Source organism: Phyllobates terribilis, unplaced genomic scaffold (assembly GCF_046119375.1).
Source record: "Phyllobates terribilis strain yellow unplaced genomic scaffold, ASM4611937v1 Scaffold_7__3_contigs__length_470593459, whole genome shotgun sequence".
NCBI classification, from domain to species: domain Eukaryota; kingdom Metazoa; phylum Chordata; class Amphibia; order Anura; family Dendrobatidae; genus Phyllobates; species Phyllobates terribilis.
In genome coordinates, this window is record NW_027362767.1 from 30105754 (window position 1) to 30126935 (window position 21182).

Consider the following 21182-nt stretch of genomic DNA (forward strand, 5'->3'; position numbering starts at 1 on the left):
TACTGCTTCTATATGCAAGAATATAACTACTATAATACTGCTCCTATGTACAAGAATATAACTACTATAATACTGCTCCTATGTACAAGAATATAGCTACTATAATACTGCCCCCTATGTACAAGGATATAACTACTATAATACTGCCCCTATGTACAAGAATATAACTACTATAATACTGCCCCTATGTACAAGAATATAACTACTATAATACTGCCCCCTATGTACAAGTATATAACTACTATAATACTGCTCCTATGTACAAGAATATAACTACTATAATACTGCTCCTATGTACAAGAATATAACTACTATAATACTGTTCCTATGTACAAGAATATAACTACTATAATACTGCCCCCTATATACAAGAATATAAATACTATAATACTGCTCCCTATAAACAAGAATATAACTACTATAATACTGCTTCTATATGCAAGAATATAACTACCATAATACTGCTCTTATGTACAAGAATATAACTACTATAATACTGCTCTTATGTACGAGAATATAACTACTATAATACTGCCCCTATGTATAAGAATATAACTACTATAATACTGCCCCTATGTGCAAGAATATAACTACTATAATACTGCACCTATGTACAAGAATGTAACTACTATAATACTGCTTATATATACAAGAATATAACTACTATAATACTGCCCCCTATGTACAAGAATATAACTACTATAATACTGTCCCCTATGTACAAGAATATAACTACTATAATACTGCCCCTATATACAAGAATATAACTACTATAATACTGCCCCTATATACAAGAATATAACTACTATAATACTGTCCCCTATGTACAAGAATATAACTACTATAATACTGCTCCTATGTACAAGAATATAACTACTATAATACTGCCCCCTATGTACAAGAATATAACTACTATAATGCTGCCCCTATGTACAAGAATATAACTACTATAATACTGTCCCCTATGAACAAGAATATAACTACTATAATACTGTCCCCTATGTACAAGAATATAACTACTATAATACTGCTCATATATACAAGAATATAACTACTATAATACTTGTCAGGCAAAAGGTATTTCTGCCTGAGTTTTTAAAAATGAGATATGTCTCAAAGAAAAAAAAAAACCCACCCCCTATCCGTTTGTAAGAGAAGACATAGAACTCACTTTTGCTTTCCCCAAACCAGGAATCTTTATGACCCGCCATAAAACCTCAGTCCAGAGCAAGCACTGGTACGAACCAGAAAATCCCTCCAAAAAATCCCATTGTTTAATTGTACAAACGATTTATGTCAATTTTAATCACGCACAGGTCTGACAGAAACATCGGGACCACTTTTTTTGGAATGCTCACCTTTTTCCCATTACAATAGTATAACTTGCATAACTGAGGAATGACCGGCAGCTGAGATAATGAATTCTGAGCTTCTGAGCGTCATAGCAATTTCATATTTGATATCTATCTGCATGAATATTGGTGACGGCCAAGCTGATGTCTCCCTCTTGGATGTGGGACCCCCCCACACCAAGAAATGAAATCTGAAGGATTTTTTAGGTCTTCTGCAACTGGGTGGGCTCGCAAAGCCGAGCCCCCTTGTGAGGTAAATAATGGGTGTCTCCCAGAGTTTTGGCTGCTTGCTAAAAACCAGATCGGCCATTTTTCAAGTCATTCCAACCAGGGACGCCAGACGCATGCACTACACGCTGCGTGAAGGAATCACATCTACTTTCCGGGGAGCCGTCCCCCCCCACAGAATCTGAGACCATCACCTTGTGAAGCAGGTTTTGCTATTACTTATCCCTTTTATTTTAAGAACTGTTTATGCATACATGTAAATTGTCTCCTTTATAATATCTTGTATATATTTTGTAAACACTGCCCCCCTTTGGGAGTAAATCATTATTATTTACCAGTTTCTTTCTTCTTGTCCTATGTCGAGCAAACACGTTCCTCACCCGCTAATTCACGTTACCTAACGGGTACCCGATCCACCTGTTAAGCGATCGGTGGTGGCAGTATACCAGTATTTATGTGATATTGTGGTTTGAGGGTGGCTGGTCGGAGGTATATATACGTTCCTGGAAGGAACTGGTGGTATATATACGTCCTGTCACATCACGTGCCGCAACAGTCGACATAAATTAGAGCAGCTGGACCCGTGCTTATCCTCGGTCAATACCGTGTGTGACCAGCAGGATAAGGGGCGCCAGAGAGCTGCAAGGTCTGACCCAAAAGTGGGTGTCGTTTTCCTGACAATACTGCCCCTATGTACAAGAATATAACTACTATAATACTGCCCCTATATACAAGAATATAACTACTATAATACTGCCCCTATATACAAGAATATAACTACTATAATACTGCTCATATATACAAGAATATAACTACTATAATACTGCCCCCTATGTACAAGAATATAACTACTATAATACTGCTCCTATGTACAAGAATATAACTACTATAATACTGCTCCTATGTACAAGAATATAACTACTATAATACTGCTCCTATGTACAGGAATATAACTACTATAATACTGTTCCTATGTACAAGAATATAACTACTATAATACTGCCTCTATGTACAGGAATATAACTACTATAATACTGTTACTATTTACAAGAATATAACTACTATAATACTGCTCCTATGTACAAGAATATAACTACTATAATACTGCCCCCTATGTACAAGAATATAACTACTATAATACTGCCCCTATGTACAAGAATATAACTACTATAATACTGCCCCTATGTACAAGAATATAACTACTATAATACTGTTCCTATGTACAAGAATATAACTACTATAATACTGCCCCCTATGTATAAGAATATAACTACTATAATACTGCTCCTATGTACAAGAATATAACTACTATAATACTGCCCCCTATGTACAAGAATATAACTACTATAATACTGCTCCTATATACAAGAATATAACTAATATAATACTGCCCCTATATACAAGAATATAACTACTATAATACTGCTCCTATGTACAAGAAAATAACTACTATAATACTGCCCCTATATACAAGAATATAACTACTATAATACTGCTCCTATGTACAAGAATATAACTACTATAATACTGCCCCTATATACAAGAATATAACTACTATAATACTGCTCCTATGTACAGGAATATAACTACTATAATACTGCCCCTATGTACAAGAATATAACTACTATAATACTGCCCCTATGTACAAGAATATAACTACTATAATACTGTTCCTATGTGCAAGAATATAACTACTATAATACTGCCCCCTATGTATAAGAATATAACTACTATAATACTGCCCCTATGTACAAGAATATAACTACTATAATGCTGCCCCTATGTACAAGAATATAACTACTATAATACTGCCCCTATGTACAAGAATATAACTACTATAATACTGCTCCTATGTACAAGATTATAACTACTATAATACTGCCCCTTATGTACAAGAATATAACTACTATAATACTGCTCCTATGTACAAGAATATAACTACTATAATACTGCCCCCTATGTACAAGAATATAACTACTATAATACTGCCCCTTTATACAAGAATATAACTACTATAATACTGCTCCTATGTACAAGAATATAACTACTATAATACTGCCCCTATATACAAGAATATAACTACTATAATACTGCTCCCTATGTACAACAATATAACTACTATAATACTGCCCCTATATACAAGAATATAACTACTATAATACTGCTCCCTATGTACAAGAATATAAATACTATAATACTGCACTTATGTACAAGAATATAACTACTATAATACTGCCCCTATATACAAGAATATAACTACTATAATACTGTTCCTATGTGCAAGAATATAACTACTATAATACTGCCCCCTATGTACAAGAATATAACTACTATGATACTGCTCCTATGTACAAGAATATAACTACTATAATACTGTTCCTATGTGCAAGAATATAACTACTATAATACTGCCCCCTATGTACAAGAATATAACTACTATGATACTGCTCCTATGTACAAGAATATAACTACTATAATACTGCCCCTATGTATAAGAATATAACTACTATAATACTGCCCCTAAGTACAAGAATATAACTACTATATACTGCTCCTATGTACAAGAATATAACTACTATAATACTGCTCCTATATACAAGAATATAACTACTATAATACTGCTCCCTATGTACAAGAATATAACTACTATAATACTGCTCCTATGTACAAGAATATAACTACTACAATACTGCTCATATGTACAAGAATATAACTACTATAATACTGCCCCCTGTGTGCAAGAATATAACTACTATAATACTGCCTCCTTTGTACAAGAATATAACTACTATAATACTGCACTTATGTACAAGAATATAACTACTATAATACTGCCCCCTATGTATAAAAATATAACTATTATAATACTGCTCCTATGTACAAGAATATAACTACTATAATACTGCCCCCTATGTACAAGATTATAACTACTATAATACTGCCCCTTATGTACAAGAATATAACTACTATAATACTGCTCCTATATACAAGAATATAACTACTATAATACTGCCCCCTATGTACAAGAATATAACTACTATAATACTGCCCCTTTATACAAGAATATAACTACTATAATACTGCTCCTATGTACAAGAATATAACTACTATAATACTGCCCCTATATACAAGAATATAACTACTATAATACTGCTCCCTATGTGCAAGAATATAACTACTATAATACTGCCCCTATATACAAGAATTTAACTACTATAATACTGCTCCCTATGTACAAGAATATAAATACTATAATACTGCACTTATGTACAAGAATATAACTACTATAATACTGCCCCTATGTACAAGAATATAACTACAATACTGTTCCTATGTGTAAGAATATAAATACTATAATACTGCCCCATATGTACAAGAATATAACTACTATGATACTGCCCCTATGTACAAGAATATAACTACTATAATACTGCCCCTATGTACAAGAATATAACTACTATAATACTGTTCCTATGTACAAGAATATAACTACTATAATACTGCCCCCTATGTATAAGAATATAACTTCTATAATACTGCTCCTATGTACAAGAATATAACTACTATAATACTGCCCCTATATACAAGAATATAACTACTATAATACTGCTCCTATGTACAAGAATATAACTACTATAATACTGCCCCTATATACAAGAATATAACTACTATAATACTGCTCCCTATGTACAAGAATATAACTACTATAATACTGCACTTATGTACAAGAATATAACTACTATAATACTGCTCCTATGTACAGGAATATAACTACTATAATACTGCCCCTATGTACAAGAATATAACTACTATAATACTGTTCCTATGTGCAAGAATATAACTACTATAATACTGCCCCCTATGTATAAGAATATAACTACTATAATACTGCCCCTATGTACAAGAATATAACTACTATAATGCTGCCCCTATGTACAAGAATATAACTACTATAATACTGTCCCTATGTACAAGAATATAACTACTATAATACTGCCCCTATGTACAAGATTATAAGTACTATAATACTGTCCCTTATGTACAAGAATATAACTACTATAATACTGCTCCTATGTACAAGAATATAACTACTATAATACTGCCCCCTATGTACAAGAATATAACAACTATAATACTGCCCCTTTATACAAGAATATAACTACTATGATACTGCTCCTATGTACAAGAATATAACTACTATAATACTGCCCCTATGTATAAGAATATAACTACTATAATACTGCCCCTATGTACAAGAATATAACTACTATAATACTGCCCCTATGTACAAGAATATAACTACTATAATACTGCCCCCTATGTAGAAGAATATAACTACTATAATACTGCTCCTATGTACAAGATTATAACTACTATAATACTGTCCCTATGTACAAGAATATAACTACTATAATACTGCTCATATGTACAAGAATACAACTACTATAATACTGCCCCCTATGTACAAGAATATAACTACTATATACTGCTCCTATGTACAAGAATATAACTACTATAATACTGCTCCTATATACAAGAATATAACTACTATAATACTGCTCCCTATGTACAAGAATATAACTACTATAATACTGCTCCTATGTACAAGAATATAACTACTATAATACTGCCCCCTGTGTACAAGAATATAACTACTATAATACTGCTAATATGTACAAGAATATAACTACTATAATACTGCCCCCTGTGTACAAGAATATAACTACTATAATATTGCCCCCTATGTACAAGAATATAACTACTATAATACTGCACTTATGTACAAGAATATAACTACTGTAATACTGCCCCCTATGTATGAGAATATAACTACTATAATACTGCTCCTATGTACAAGAATATAACTACTATAATACTGCCCCCTATGTAGAAGAATATAACTACTATAAAACTGCTCCTATGTACAAGATTATAACTACTATAATACTGCCCCTTATGTAAAAGAATATAACTACTATAATACTGCTCCTATGTACAAGAATATAACTACTATAATACTGCCCCCTATGTACAAGAATATAACTACTATAATACTGCCCCTTTATACAAGAATATAACTACTATAATACTGCTCCTATGTACAAGAATATAACTACTATAATACTGCCCCTATGTACAAGAATGTAACTACTATAACACTGCTCCTATATACAAGAATATAACTACTATAATACTGCTCCCTATGTACAAGAATATAACTACTATAATACTGCTCCTATGTACAAGAATATAACTACTATAATACTGCTCCCTATGTACAAGAATATAACTACTATAATACTGCTCCTATGTACAAGAATATAACTACTATAATACTGCTCATATGTACAAGAATATAACTACTATAATACTGCCCCCTGTGTATAAGAATATAACTACTATAATACTGCCCCCTATGTACAAGAATATAACTACTATAATACTGCACTTATGTACAAGAATATAACTACTGTAATACTGCCCCCTATGTATAAGAATATAACTACTATAATACTGCTCCTATGTACAAGAATATAACTACTATAATACTGCCCCCTATGTACAAGAAAATAACTACTATAATACTGCTCCTATGTACAAGATTATAACTACTATAATACTGCCCCTTATGTACAAGAATATAACTACTATAATACTGCTCTTATGTACAAGAATATAACTACTATAATACTGCCCCCTATGTACAAGAATATAACTACTATAATACTGCCCCTTTATACAAGAATATAACTACTATAATACTGCTCCTATGTACAAGAATATAACTACTATAATACTGCCCCTACATACAAGAATATAACTACTATAATACTGCTCCCTATGTACAAGAATATAACTACTATAATACTGCCCCTATGTACAAGAATATAACTACTATAATACTGCTCCTATGTACAAGAATATAACTACTATAATACTGCCCCTATGTACAAGAATATAACTACTATAATATTGCTCATATGTACAAGAATATAAATACTATAATACTGCCCCTATGTAAAAGAATATAACTACGATAATACTGTTCCTATGTGCAAGAATATAACTACTATAATACTGCCACCTATGTACAAGAATATAACTACTATGATACTGCTCCTATGTACAAGAATATAACTACTATAATACTGCCCCTATGTATAAGAATATAACTACTATAATACTGCCCCTATGTACAAGAATATAACTACTATAATACTGCCCCTATGTACAAGAATATAACTACTATAATACTGCTCCTATATACAAGAATATAACTACTATAATACTGCTCCCTATGTACAAGAATATAACTACTATAAAACTGCTCCTATGTACAAGAATATAACTACTATAATACTGCTCATATGTACAAGAATATAACTACTATAATACTGCCCCCTGTGTACAAGAATATAACTACTATAATACTGCCCCCTATGTACAAGAATATAACTACTATAATACTGCACTTATGTACAAGAATATAACTACTATAATACTGCACTTATGTACAAGAATAAAACTACTATAATACTGCCCCCTATGTATAAGAATATAACTACTATAATACTGCCCCTATGTACAAGAATATAACTACTATAATACTGCTCCTATGTACAAGAATATCAATACTATAATACTGCACTTATGTACAAGAATATAACTACTATAATACTGCCCCCTATGTACAAGAATATAACTACTATAATACTGTTCCTATGTGCAAGAATATAACTACTATAATACTGCTCCTATGTACAAGAATATAACTACTATAATACTGCCCCTATGTATAAGAATATAACTACTATAATACTGCCCCTATGTATAAGAATATAACTACTATAATACTGCCCCTATGTACAAGAATATAACTACTATAATACTGCACTTATGTACAAGAATATAACTACTATAATACTGCCCCCTATGTACAAGAATATAACTATTATAATACTGGCCTCTATGTGCAAGAATATAACTACTATAATACTGACCGTGTGTACAAGAATATAACTACTATAATACTGACCCTGTGTACAAGAATATAACTACTATAATACTGCACTTATGTACAAGAATATAACTACTATAATACTGCCCCCTATGTACAAGAATATAACTATTATAATACTGCCCTCTATGTGCAAGAATATAACTACTATAATACTGCCCTCTATGTACAAGAATATAACTTCTATAATACTGCTCCTATGTACAAGAATATAACTACTATAAAACTGCCCCTGTGTACAAGAATATAACTACTATAATACTGACCCTGTGTACAAGAATATAACTACTATAATACTGCACTTATGTACAAGAATATAACTACTATAATACTGCCCCCTATGTACAAGAATATAACTATTATAATACTGCCCTCTATGTGCAAGAATATAACTACTATAATACTGCCCTCTATGTACAAGAATATAACTTCTATAATACTGCTCCTATGTACAAGAATATATCAACTATAATACTGCTCCTATGTACAAGAATATAACTACTATAATACTGCTCATATGTACAAGAATATAATTACTATAATACTGCTCCTTTGTACAAGAATATAACTACTATAATACTGCCCCTATGTACAAGAATATAACTACTATAATACTGCCCCTATGTACAAGAATATAACTTCTATACTTCTCCTATGTACAAGAATATATCTACTATAATACTGCCCCCTATGTAGAATATAACTACTATATACTGCTCCTATGTACAAGAATATAACTACTATAATACTGCTCCTATATACAAGAATATAACTACTATAATACTGCTCCCTATGTACAAGAATATAACTACTATAATACTGTCCCTATGTACAAGAATATAACTACTATAATACTGCTCCTATGTACAAGAATATAACTACTATAATACTGCCCCCTATGTACAAGAATATAACTACTATAATACTGCTCCCTATGTACAAGAATATAACTACTATAATACTGCTCCTATGTACAAGAATATAACTACTATAATACTGCTCATATGTACAAGAATATAACTACTACTATAATACTGCCCCCTGTGTACAAGAATATAACTACTATAATACTGCCCCCTATGTACAAGAATATAACTACTATAATACTGCACTTATGTACAAGAATATAACTACTATAATACTGCCCCCTATGTACAAGAATATAACTACTATAATACTGCCCCCTATGTGCAAGAATATAACTACTATAATACTGCACTTATGTACAAGAATATAACTACTATAATACTGCCCCCTATGTACAAGAATATAACTATTATAATACTTGCCTCTATGTGCAAGAATATAACTACTGTAATACTGCTCCTATGTACAAGAATATAAGTACTATAATACTGCCCCTGTGTACAAGAATATAACTACTATAATACTGCCCCTGTGTACAAGAATATACCTACTATAATACTGCCCCTATGTACAAGAATATAACTACTATAATACTGCACTTATGTACAAGAATATAACTACTATAATACTGCCCCTATGTACAAGAATATAACTATTATAATACTGCCCTCTATGTGCAAGAATATAACTACTATAATACTGCCCTCTATGTACAAGAATATAACTTCTATAATACTGCTCCTATGTACAAGAATATATCAACTATAATACTGCCCCCTATGTACAAGAATATAACTACTATATACTGCTCCTATGTACAAGAATATAACTACTATAATACTGCTCCTATGTACAAGAATATAACTACTATAATACTGCTCCTATGTACAAGAATATAACTACTATAATACTGCTCCTATGTACAAGAATATAACTACTATAATACTGCTCCTATGTACAAGAATATAACTACTATAATACTGCTCCTATGTACAAGAATATAACTACTATAATACTGCTCCTATGTACAAGAATATAACTACTATAATACTGCTCCTATGTACAAGAATATAACTACTATAATACTGCCCCTATGTACAAGAATATAACTACTATAATACTGCCCCCTATGTACAAGAATATAACTACTATAATACTGCCCCTTTATACAAGAATATAACTACTATAATACTGCTCCTATGTACAAGAATATAACTACTATAATACTGCCCCTTTATACAAGAATATAACTACTATTATACTGCTCCTATGTACAAGAATATAACTACTATAATACTGCTCCTATGTACAAGAATATAACTACTATAATACTGCTCCTATGTACAAGAATATAACTACTATAATACTGCCCCTTTATACAAGAATATAACTACTATAATACTGCCCCTATGTACAAGAATATAACTACTATAATACTCCTCCTATTTACAAGAATATAACTACTATAATACTGCTCCTATGTACAAGAATATAACTACTATAATACTGCCCCTTTATACAAGAATATAACTACTATAATACTGCCCCTATGTACAAGAATATAACTACTATAATACTGCCCCTTTATACAAGAATATAACTACTATAATACTGCCCCTTTATACAAGAATATAACTACTATAATACTGCTCCTATGTAGAAGAATATAACTACTATAATACTGCTCCTATGTACAAGAATATAACTACTATAACACTGCCCCTATGTAGAAGAATATAACTACTATAATACTGCCCCCTATGTACAAGAATATAACTACTATAATACTGCCCCTTTATACAAGAATATAACTACTATAATACTGCTCCTATGTAGAAGAATATAACTACTATAATACTGCCCCCCGTGTACAAGAATATAACTACTATAATACTGCCCCTTTATACAAGAATATAACTACTATAATACTGCCCCTTTATACAAGAATATAACTACTATAATACTGCTCCTATTTACAAGAATATAACTACTATAATACTGCCCCTATGTACAAGAATATAACTACTATAATACTGCTCCTATGTACAAGAATATAACTACTATAATACTGCCCTCTATGTACAAGAATATAACTACTATAATACTGCCCCTATGTACAATAATATAACTACTATAATACTGCCCCCTATGTACAAGAATATAACTACTATAATACTGCTCCTATTTACAAGAATATAACTACTATAATACTGCCCCTATGTACAAGAATATAACTACTATAATACTGCTCCTATGTACAAGAATATAACTACTATAATACTGCTCCTATGTACAAGAATATAACTACTATAATACTGCTCCCTATGTATAAGAATATAATTACTATAATACTGCTCCTATTTACAAGAATATAACTACTATAATACTGCCCCTATGTACAAGAATATAACTACTATAATACTGCCCCCTATGTACAAGAATATAACTACTATAATACTGCTCCTATGTACAAGAATATAACTACTATAATACTGCTCCTATGTACAAGAATATAACTACTATAATACTGCTCCCTATGTATAAGAATATAATTACTATAATACTGCTCCTATTTACAAGAATATAACTACTATAATACTGCCCCTATGTACAAGAATATAACTACTATAATACTGCCCCCTATGTACAAGAATATAACTACTATAATACTGCCCCTATGTACAAGAATATAACTACTATAATACTGCCCCCTATGTACAAGAATATAACTACTATAATACTGCTCCTATTTACAAGAATATAACTACTATAATACTGCCCCTATGTACAAGAATATAACTACTATAATACTGCTCCTATGTACAAGAATATAACTACTATAATACTGCTCCTATTTACAAGAATATAACTACTATAATACTGCCCCTATGTACAAGAATATAACTACTATAATACTGCCCCTATGTACAAGAATATAACTACTATAATACTGCTCCTATGTACAAGAATATAACTACTATAATACTGCTCCTATGTACAAGAATATAACTACTATAATACTGCTCCTATTTACAAGAATATAACTACTTTAATACTGCCCCCTATGTACAAGAATATAACTACTATAATACTGACCCCTATGTATAAGAATATAACTACTATAATACTGCCCCCAATGTATAAGAATATAACTACTATAATACTGCTCCTATTTACAAGAATATAACTACTATAATACTGCCCCTATGTACAAGAATATAACTACTATAATACTGCTCCTATGTACAAGAATATAACTACTATAATACTGCTCCATGTAGTATAATCCTCTTGTGCAGTAGAATTTGAGTGCAGATGGTTGCGTCTTCTCGTGGACGGTCAGGCTTCCGGATACTTTCGGTCGCGGTGCCGATCGCTGTGTTTGGTGTGCACTCAGTTTCCAGTAGGACGGGTTGTGTAGATTTTCGGCTCCTGCTGTTTATATTGTGTTGTTTAATCCTCTATTATCATTTTACTGAGAAAACTAAATAAATGAAGCGCTGGAGGGGAAGATAACCTCTGCAGACGAGTTCTTCCTGTACTGACTGAATACTGATTATTTAAGTTCTTTTCTATTGGAATGTGTCGCTTTACTTCTCTGAATCAGTTTGCCGTGTTAGAATTATATAAAATAATATATGATTCTTCCCAGGGTCGTCTAATGCTCCACCCCACACTGACCACCCGGGACCATGTATGTATTATCAATAGTGTCAATCAGTAGGGGCCATACACGTACATAGCACTGATCAGTACCGTAACTTGAAAGTTGTGGGATCCAATGCAAAATCTCCAGTAGGGCCCCCAACTATTGCAAGTTTTTAATATTCATAGTCTTTTTCTAAGGCCAAAGGGACCTTTAGGGGTCCTTAGACTCCATGGCCCTGGTGCAATTGCAACCCCTGCACCTTTTACAGTTATGCGTCTGGTATTGATCACCAAAGACCATTCATTACATACCACTGACCACCAGGGACCATGCATAAACTGCATAGCACAAATCACATGGACCTTTCAGGACTCCAGGATAATCTGCCAGCCATGACTGTCACAGACAGCAGAAAGCATTATAGGCCATGGAGCAGCAGGGAATACTCTGTATAGGAGCCAATGAATTCAATAGCTCATTAATGCTGCCATCTAATGGTGAATCTATAAATTGCACCCTGTGCACCCAGCACAATCTTTGTTTCACTCTTCTGTTATTTCTATTCCTAGTATCCTACAACTCCCATCATCCTCCAGACTTCCAACCTCCTTCTGATAAACTAGAACTGCATTTTCACGTCTTTAACTGGTTTTCTGTTTTATATATATAAAAAAAATCTAAATGTATTTAAAAATTAAAAGTTTTTTAACTTTCTAAAAAAAACCTTATGAATATGTTTGCTGTCAGTGTATGAAAACACTTGTTTATATCCAGAGGCAGTAAACGCTGAGCTCAGCTAGTCCTGTTCTTACCCGGGTAGTGGATACAGTACAGTCTATGAATTAAAGCGGAACTCCAGACTGATACATTGTAGCCAGATCTCCGCAGCTCCTCAGCTGAGAGCAGGACTAGCTGAATACAGGCCCAACTTTTTCAGGAATTGAAGAACCATGAGTGTTCAAGGAGAAACCGCTTCAGAAAACTCCTTTTTTTGTGAGGTTTTTGTAGGAGTTTTTTCTTTTTCCTGATGCTGTTTTGGGCTATGTGCACACTGAGTGTTTTGGAGAAGAATCTGAGTTGAAACTCTCCAGATCCACTTCAAAAACTCAAAGCACATAAAAAATTTGGAGATTTTGCTCAGTTTCCCGTTTCAAAAAAATAAATCAGCAAAAAGTCTCAGTTTGCACATTGACTTAAAGACTTTTGGAAGAGTTTCTTTTTCTTTAAGAAGTTTTTGCAGCCTTTTGATTGGACGGTGCTTAGTTTGGAGAGGAGTATCTTTCAAAGATGTGACATGCGATCTCTTTCCCCTCTAGAAGTTTTTCTAAACCTAAAAAAAAAGCCTCAATTTGGAAACTTTTTGAAGCAAGTTTTGTGGAGGATTTTGAAGAGTTTATTCTACATAAAAAGACCCTCAGCGAGAACCGTTTTACCGTTTCTTAATGTGAACAAGGCTGTTCTCATTCACTGACGGCAAGCAAAGATCTTATTTTTTTAAATGACGTCCTTTGGAATATAATTTTTTGGCAATACCCTCCCGTGTTGCCCTCTCTGCTCACAGACATCAAATATCTAGTAATGTTTTATTGTATTCACCATTCTTCTATGTTTCAGGTGGAGATTATGGGCCCTCCAAAACAAGGGGCCCGACAGTGGCTGCAACATTTGCCTCTCTGGCACTGCAGAGGTTAAGCTCGGCCCGTAGTCGGTGGCTCCGCACATGTGTGCCGTATTTGGTACCTTACATTTGTGCTCCATCCCGCTAGTATTGTCACCTTTTACAGGATTGTGCCGGGGGTCCTGTAAAAGTTTTAGTGCGGGCGTGATGACTTCCCCTGGTGCGGCTCCTCTGCGCAGGCTTTATGTCAGCTCTCAGTCCTCTCCTTCCTGCTCATTGTAGATGTCGGATTTTTGGTTCCCTGCGCCTCCCAGGTGACGCGTCGCCCGCTTTACGGGCGTGAGTGCGGACTCGCTCCGGCTCTTTTGGTCTTGATGTTTACTTTTCTCGGGGACTAAGCCCCTCGCTTGTCCCCTTCCCAACAGATTGGTGCAGCCTTTTATTGGCCCCTGGGAGCCCCCACTATTTGTTCTCAGACTTTTATTGGATTTCCTATAAATTTGGGGGCTCCCGGGGGTTTCCCGATGTGTTTTTCCAGCCTGTTTTATTGCACTGCTGCCTCGCTCTGTATGGATATGCTAAGAGGTTAACGTTTCATTTTCCTCGGGCAATCTGGTGCTGCTTAGGAAACTCCTCGGGGCTCGCTGACGTCTTTTATTTGGCCTGGATGAGTCTTTTTCATCAGATTTCGGACAGTTATTATTACCTCTGGCATCAATGAGACCAAGGTGTTGCCGGATTATCAGATATTCTTTATTATTACACGACCGTATTTCCAATCCAAGCGCTATCAGTTAAAAAACAGACATCACTCGGACCGATGTTTTGTGGTGTGAACGTTCCCTATCAGTGAGACCAGCGTGGTGCCGGATTGACAGACATCATTATTACCCCGGCTACGTTCACACTGCGTCCTGCGCTGCCCCCCCCCCCCCCCCGTCTATTCAGGTCTGCCGGCACATACAGAGGTTTACATTAGAGATAGGACTATCCTCATCGGGGGGCACCTTGTCGTGGTAGGAGGGCTTGTACGCCATGTGAAGGTGGTTTAAATAGGACCTGGATTATCAGATATTCTGGATTATTAAACTATAGATAAGAGCAAACAGGTGCAAGATGATCAAATATTCTGGATTATTAGGCTATGTTGCCACAATGCTATTTATTCAAAAAAAAAAAAAAAAAAAAGCAAATAGACAATTTTACTTAATTGGTGCAACAAATCTGCAACATCAAAACCTCCCCATGGTGGGAACATGGCCTTACACTATCAGTGGGAGCAGGTTGGTTTGCGGATTATGAGCTTCTCTGGATTACACTATGGGTGGAGGTCACACCATCCTCTTCTCCACATTTGAGAAAAACTAATATTCTGATCAGAGCGGCATCAGTTTTTCTCTGAGGTCGGAGAGATAAAAAAAAAAAAAACTTCCTCCACCTTCTTCAATCTGTCAATCCGTGAAAATCCGAGCGCACGATTCTGAAGCGACACTTGGACGTTTCCAATTTTTTTTCGCGGACGTGCGCGGCCTGATATCACAGTGCAATATGTGAAAACCATGGAAAGCGCTCACCCGAGAAAATCTGTCGTGTGCACGAGCCCCTATAAATGGTACAGGGTGGTGCCGGATTGTCAGACATGATTAATTACTATAAATAGGAGCAGGATGCTGATTGATTATCAGATATTCTGGATTATTACACGATTAGTTGGGCCAGCGTGATGCCGGATTATCAGAGATTATGGATTATTAGACTATAAATAGGACCAGGAAGGTGCTAGATTATCAGATATTCTGGATTATTACACGATTAGTTGGCCAGCGTGATGCCGTATTATCAGATATTATGGATTATTAGACTATAAGTAGGACCAGGATGGTGCTAGATTATCAGATATTCTGGATTATTGGACTATAAGTAGGACGAGGATGGTGCTAGATTATCAGATATTCTGGATTATTACACGATTAGTTGGCCCAGTGTGATGTCGGATTATCAGATATTCTGGATTATTGGACTATAAGTAGGACGAGGATGGTGCTAGATTATCAGATATTCTGGATTATTACACGATTAGTTGGGCCAGCGTGATGTCGGATTATCAGATATTATGGAATATTAGACTATAAATAGGACCAGGAAGGTGCTAGATTATCAGATATTCTGGATTATTACACGATTAGTTGGCCAGTGTGATGCCGTATTATCAGATATTATGGATTATTAGACTATAAGTAGGACCAGGATGGTGCTAGATTATCAGATATTCTGGATTATTGGACTATAAGAAGGACGAGGATGGTGCTAGATTATCAGATATTCTGGATTATTACACGATTAGTTGGCCCAGTGTGGTGCTGGATTATCAAATATAATGATTCATTAGACTATAGATAGGACCAAATAAGTGCCAGATTATAAGACATTATAGAGTATTAAACTGAATCAAAAATGATAGAAATATTTTTATTTCAAATCAATCCATTTAAAAATAATAAGAACAGATATTCAAAAATGGAAAGAAGTGATACATTTGGAATAATCAGCTATTTTGAATTACTGAACTGTTTTAGTGCTGGATGATCGGTCTTTCTGGATTATCAGATGCTGATTAAGAGAATGGATCTGGTCGGGGGGCTTGTGTCCACCTTTGCGTGGATTATTATTATTTTTCCTTAATTACAAGTATTTGGAGCTAGTCATCATTTTTGCACTTGGATTTCATTACAAATGTTGCGCTCTTCTCTTTCTTTCTCGGCCCACGAATCGGCTGATGAATGTGCTGAGAGGAGCTCAGAAAAAGACAGATAATAGAGATGGACACGCTCCTGTCAGAGCTCACTGTCAAACTCTCAGTTAACTCATTCTGCAGCCACTGACAGTGCAATACGGAGGTTATAGAAGGCAAAGGGTGTAATGTAAGACAACTGGAAAAATTATTGATTTTTCTAGCCCAAAATAAATGTATTTAAGTAGAAAAATAAATCAAAACTGTCTCCAAATGTGGATGACGCCGACCCCGGGAGATCCAACCTATAGTCTTCATCCACTGCGAGCTCTGTGCCTCCCCCTTCTGGTCAAATCTTGCACAGTGAGGGGTTATAACGGCTCATTTCTAGGTTTATAAGCAGATGCAGCAGTGCAGAAAGTGTCAATGTGGCAGAGCTGAGTTTGTCCTTTGGAGAGATGTCCCTTACATAGGACTGCAGGTTGGAATCACCAGTTCAGCTCTGCTACATGAGATCTGTGGGTACAATACACCTTGATAAGCCAAGTATAATAAATGGGGAAATCTCTGATTTTGGGGGTCACAGGTTGCCCCTCACAACCTTTTAGGGTTTGGTGACGTGCACATTCCAGATGTCCGCCCATCTGTGAATCGCCATATTGCATTAGCGCCGGAGACCGATAACGTGGATTATTTTTACAATTCTCTTCCTGTTACTAAAATAATATCAAGAGTTCCTGGGCAGAATTAAGACTCTGTCTCTTTAAATAAATACAGGTCTGTGATGGGGGGCTATGGAGGGGCACGCATGGGTTCATGGGCCATTATCTGGCTTTCCATGAACCTTTGTCATGGACCCCATATCTTTCTTTACATTTGCCGTTCAGGAGTCCGGGAAAGCTGGGTGACTTCTTCTGCAGATGCTATGACAGGCATAATAATTTGTACAGACCTTACTATGCTGGGGGTACAACTCAAGGCCGTCTGCTTGGGGGCTGCAGACATGAAATCCTAATATATGGGCCTGGGAAAGCTGGGTGACAACTATGATCGCCTTTAAAGAGACAGTAACCCAATAATGCCTCTCATTCAGGAGCCTGGGTAACTTGCTGACAATCCCTAGCGGGGGCTTATATTGTCTGTCACCCAGCTTTTCCAGAAACAGATATAATTAGGATTCTTTTAGCAGAGGGCAGGAATTTGGGGCGTATTTGGTTTTAGGTTAGTAAATCGGGGCGTTTTTGTGAGACCGGAGCGATGGTGTCGCCTGATTGTGGGTCTACGATGGCCAATATAATTGCATTTGGAATTATTGTCACCCAGCTTTCCCAACCAATCTCCTAAGTGTAGGGGATGGGAGTATCTATGCATATCTGGTTAGCATTGAAATTCAGGAGTCTAGGAAAGCTGGGTGACAACAAAGATGGCCACTGATATTGCTTTTGCTTAGTAGATATCACCTTTACCAGCAAATCTGCTTAGTATTTAGCTACATGAGATCATTGTGCTATTGCATATCTGGTCAACATTGCCACGCAGGAGTCTAGGAAAGCTGGGTGACAACTAATATGGCTACTGAAATTGCATTTGCTAAATAGATACCTCCTTTCCCAGCAAATCTGTATAGCATTCAGATGTATGGGATTATTGTGTTGCAGAATGTCTAGGTAGCCTTGCTACTCAGGAGTTTAGAAAAGCTGGGTGACAAGTAATATGGCCACAATTATTGCATTTGTAAATGTCACATCTTTCCCAGAAAATGGGCGTAGTTACATAGCGATATGGATATACTGGATGATAGGATCACTATATCGGGGCAGCTTTGCCATTCAGAAATCTAGGAAAGCTGGGTGACAACCAATATGGCCTCCGTTACTGCATTTACATAAGTTGTCACCCAGCTTTCCCGGTAAATCTGTCTGGTTCTGTAGCTTTGTGACCGTATGGGATGATACAATTACTGCACATCTGGGCAGCTTTGCCATACTGGTAGTCACCCAACTTTCCCAGGCTCGGATATAACTAAAGCATTTTCCGAATCACTTCTCAAGTCATACAGGATATAAAGGGGTTAAAACAAGATTGGCGCAAGGCCCCGTGTGCCCGCCCTGAGCCGTCATGCAAACTGACAGGTCATAATAAGGAACATCACCCGCGGACGGCGGCGGCGGTCTTCATCCCGCAGTTTTGTGCAGATTACAGACGTGTGACGCGCGGCTGTATATTTATTCCGCACAGATATGTCCGTCAGGCCGCGTACGGCGCGGAGATTAGCGGCGCTGGTGTTTGCTTTTCTAAGGAAGCCGACGGCGCAGAGAACGGAGAAGTAATGCGTTACAGATGTGCGCGCAGACGGCTGGCGATTTATAGACTGACGCCCCCCGGGGGGCGCTGTATGCAGAGGTCCGCCGCCCGATAACATCTGCTAGGATCGTTCCATGGAGGGGATTAGGGGCCAATCCGCGGTAATTCTGCGAACGGCGGAGTAAAACCGGATGAAGCGGCGGAGGACGCAGCGCCGGGACGGAGGGTTTATCGCTGTGTCTGGGAGCTGGAATGTCACAGATTATAAAGACTCCGTCCTCGGGGTCAACGCGCCAAAGTATGTGGGAATGAACACGACCACCATCGTCCAGCCCGGCTCTGCCACCATTGCCTGGCTGGGAAGATACGGGAATATAGGCACCCAGCTTTCCTAGGCACAGAGAAGGCAGAATAGACACAAGTGTCCATTATACTCGTCCTCTGATTCTTCCAAATACTGATGTAAAATACTGACCAAATACTGAGTGTGTGAACGCAGCCTAATGATTATTATCTGCCGGGGAGATTATCACCCAGGGTGTAATAACTGCACAGACGTGGCGTGGAAATCAGGGGTCACCTCCCCCACCGCACAGGCTCAGGCCATCGCCGGAGTGCGGCATCAATCTTACACCGTTACCTAATGTACAATATGGAAAAGTATTTGTACAGTCTGTAAAATATAATGACCGGGGGGATATATAAGTGCGAGGCCGCGAGCGATCGCCAGATTTACAAGGCTCTGGTACCGAAAGTGGAAGTCTGCGCCCCCCGGGGGGAGAATGGGGGGTTTCTTATTTACCTGCAGTGTAATATTTTGGGAGCCGGAGACCTGAGTTAAGGAAACAACATGTAGAATTTAATTTGCTGCCCGGATGATGGACGGTGGGGAGCGCGGGGAGCGGCCATCATGGACGGCGAGGGCCGGGATTTATCGCTGCTATTCCCATCAGGAGCCAATGACAGATAACAATAACTTCACCTCCCAGTTCTGGATTTGCTGTCAATGAATTAAAACATCTAAAAGCTGCAAACTTGTACAGACCTGATATTTTACACAGCTGAAGTTTTGCTACAATTGTATCCAGTCTAGACAGTCCTCAGTGAGAGGAACACACAGCACAATGTATCATCGCAGGCAGAATGTAACAAAGTATCAGCCGGTAATCCCAGCTGTTTAGCTCCCAGAGGATCATTGTCTAGGCAGGATACAATTGTAGCAAACTCTCAGCTGTGAGAAGGATTAGAGGTTGTAAAAAAACTGCTCCAATTCACTGCCAGCAAGCAGAGGTTATTCCAACCTTCAGAGAAGATACAATTATTATTTTAGATCTCTGAGTTAAAACTGTTCTGTCAAGATGAGATGATGACAACCAGTATGGTCATCATCAAAGCTTTTATAGGGGTTGTCACCC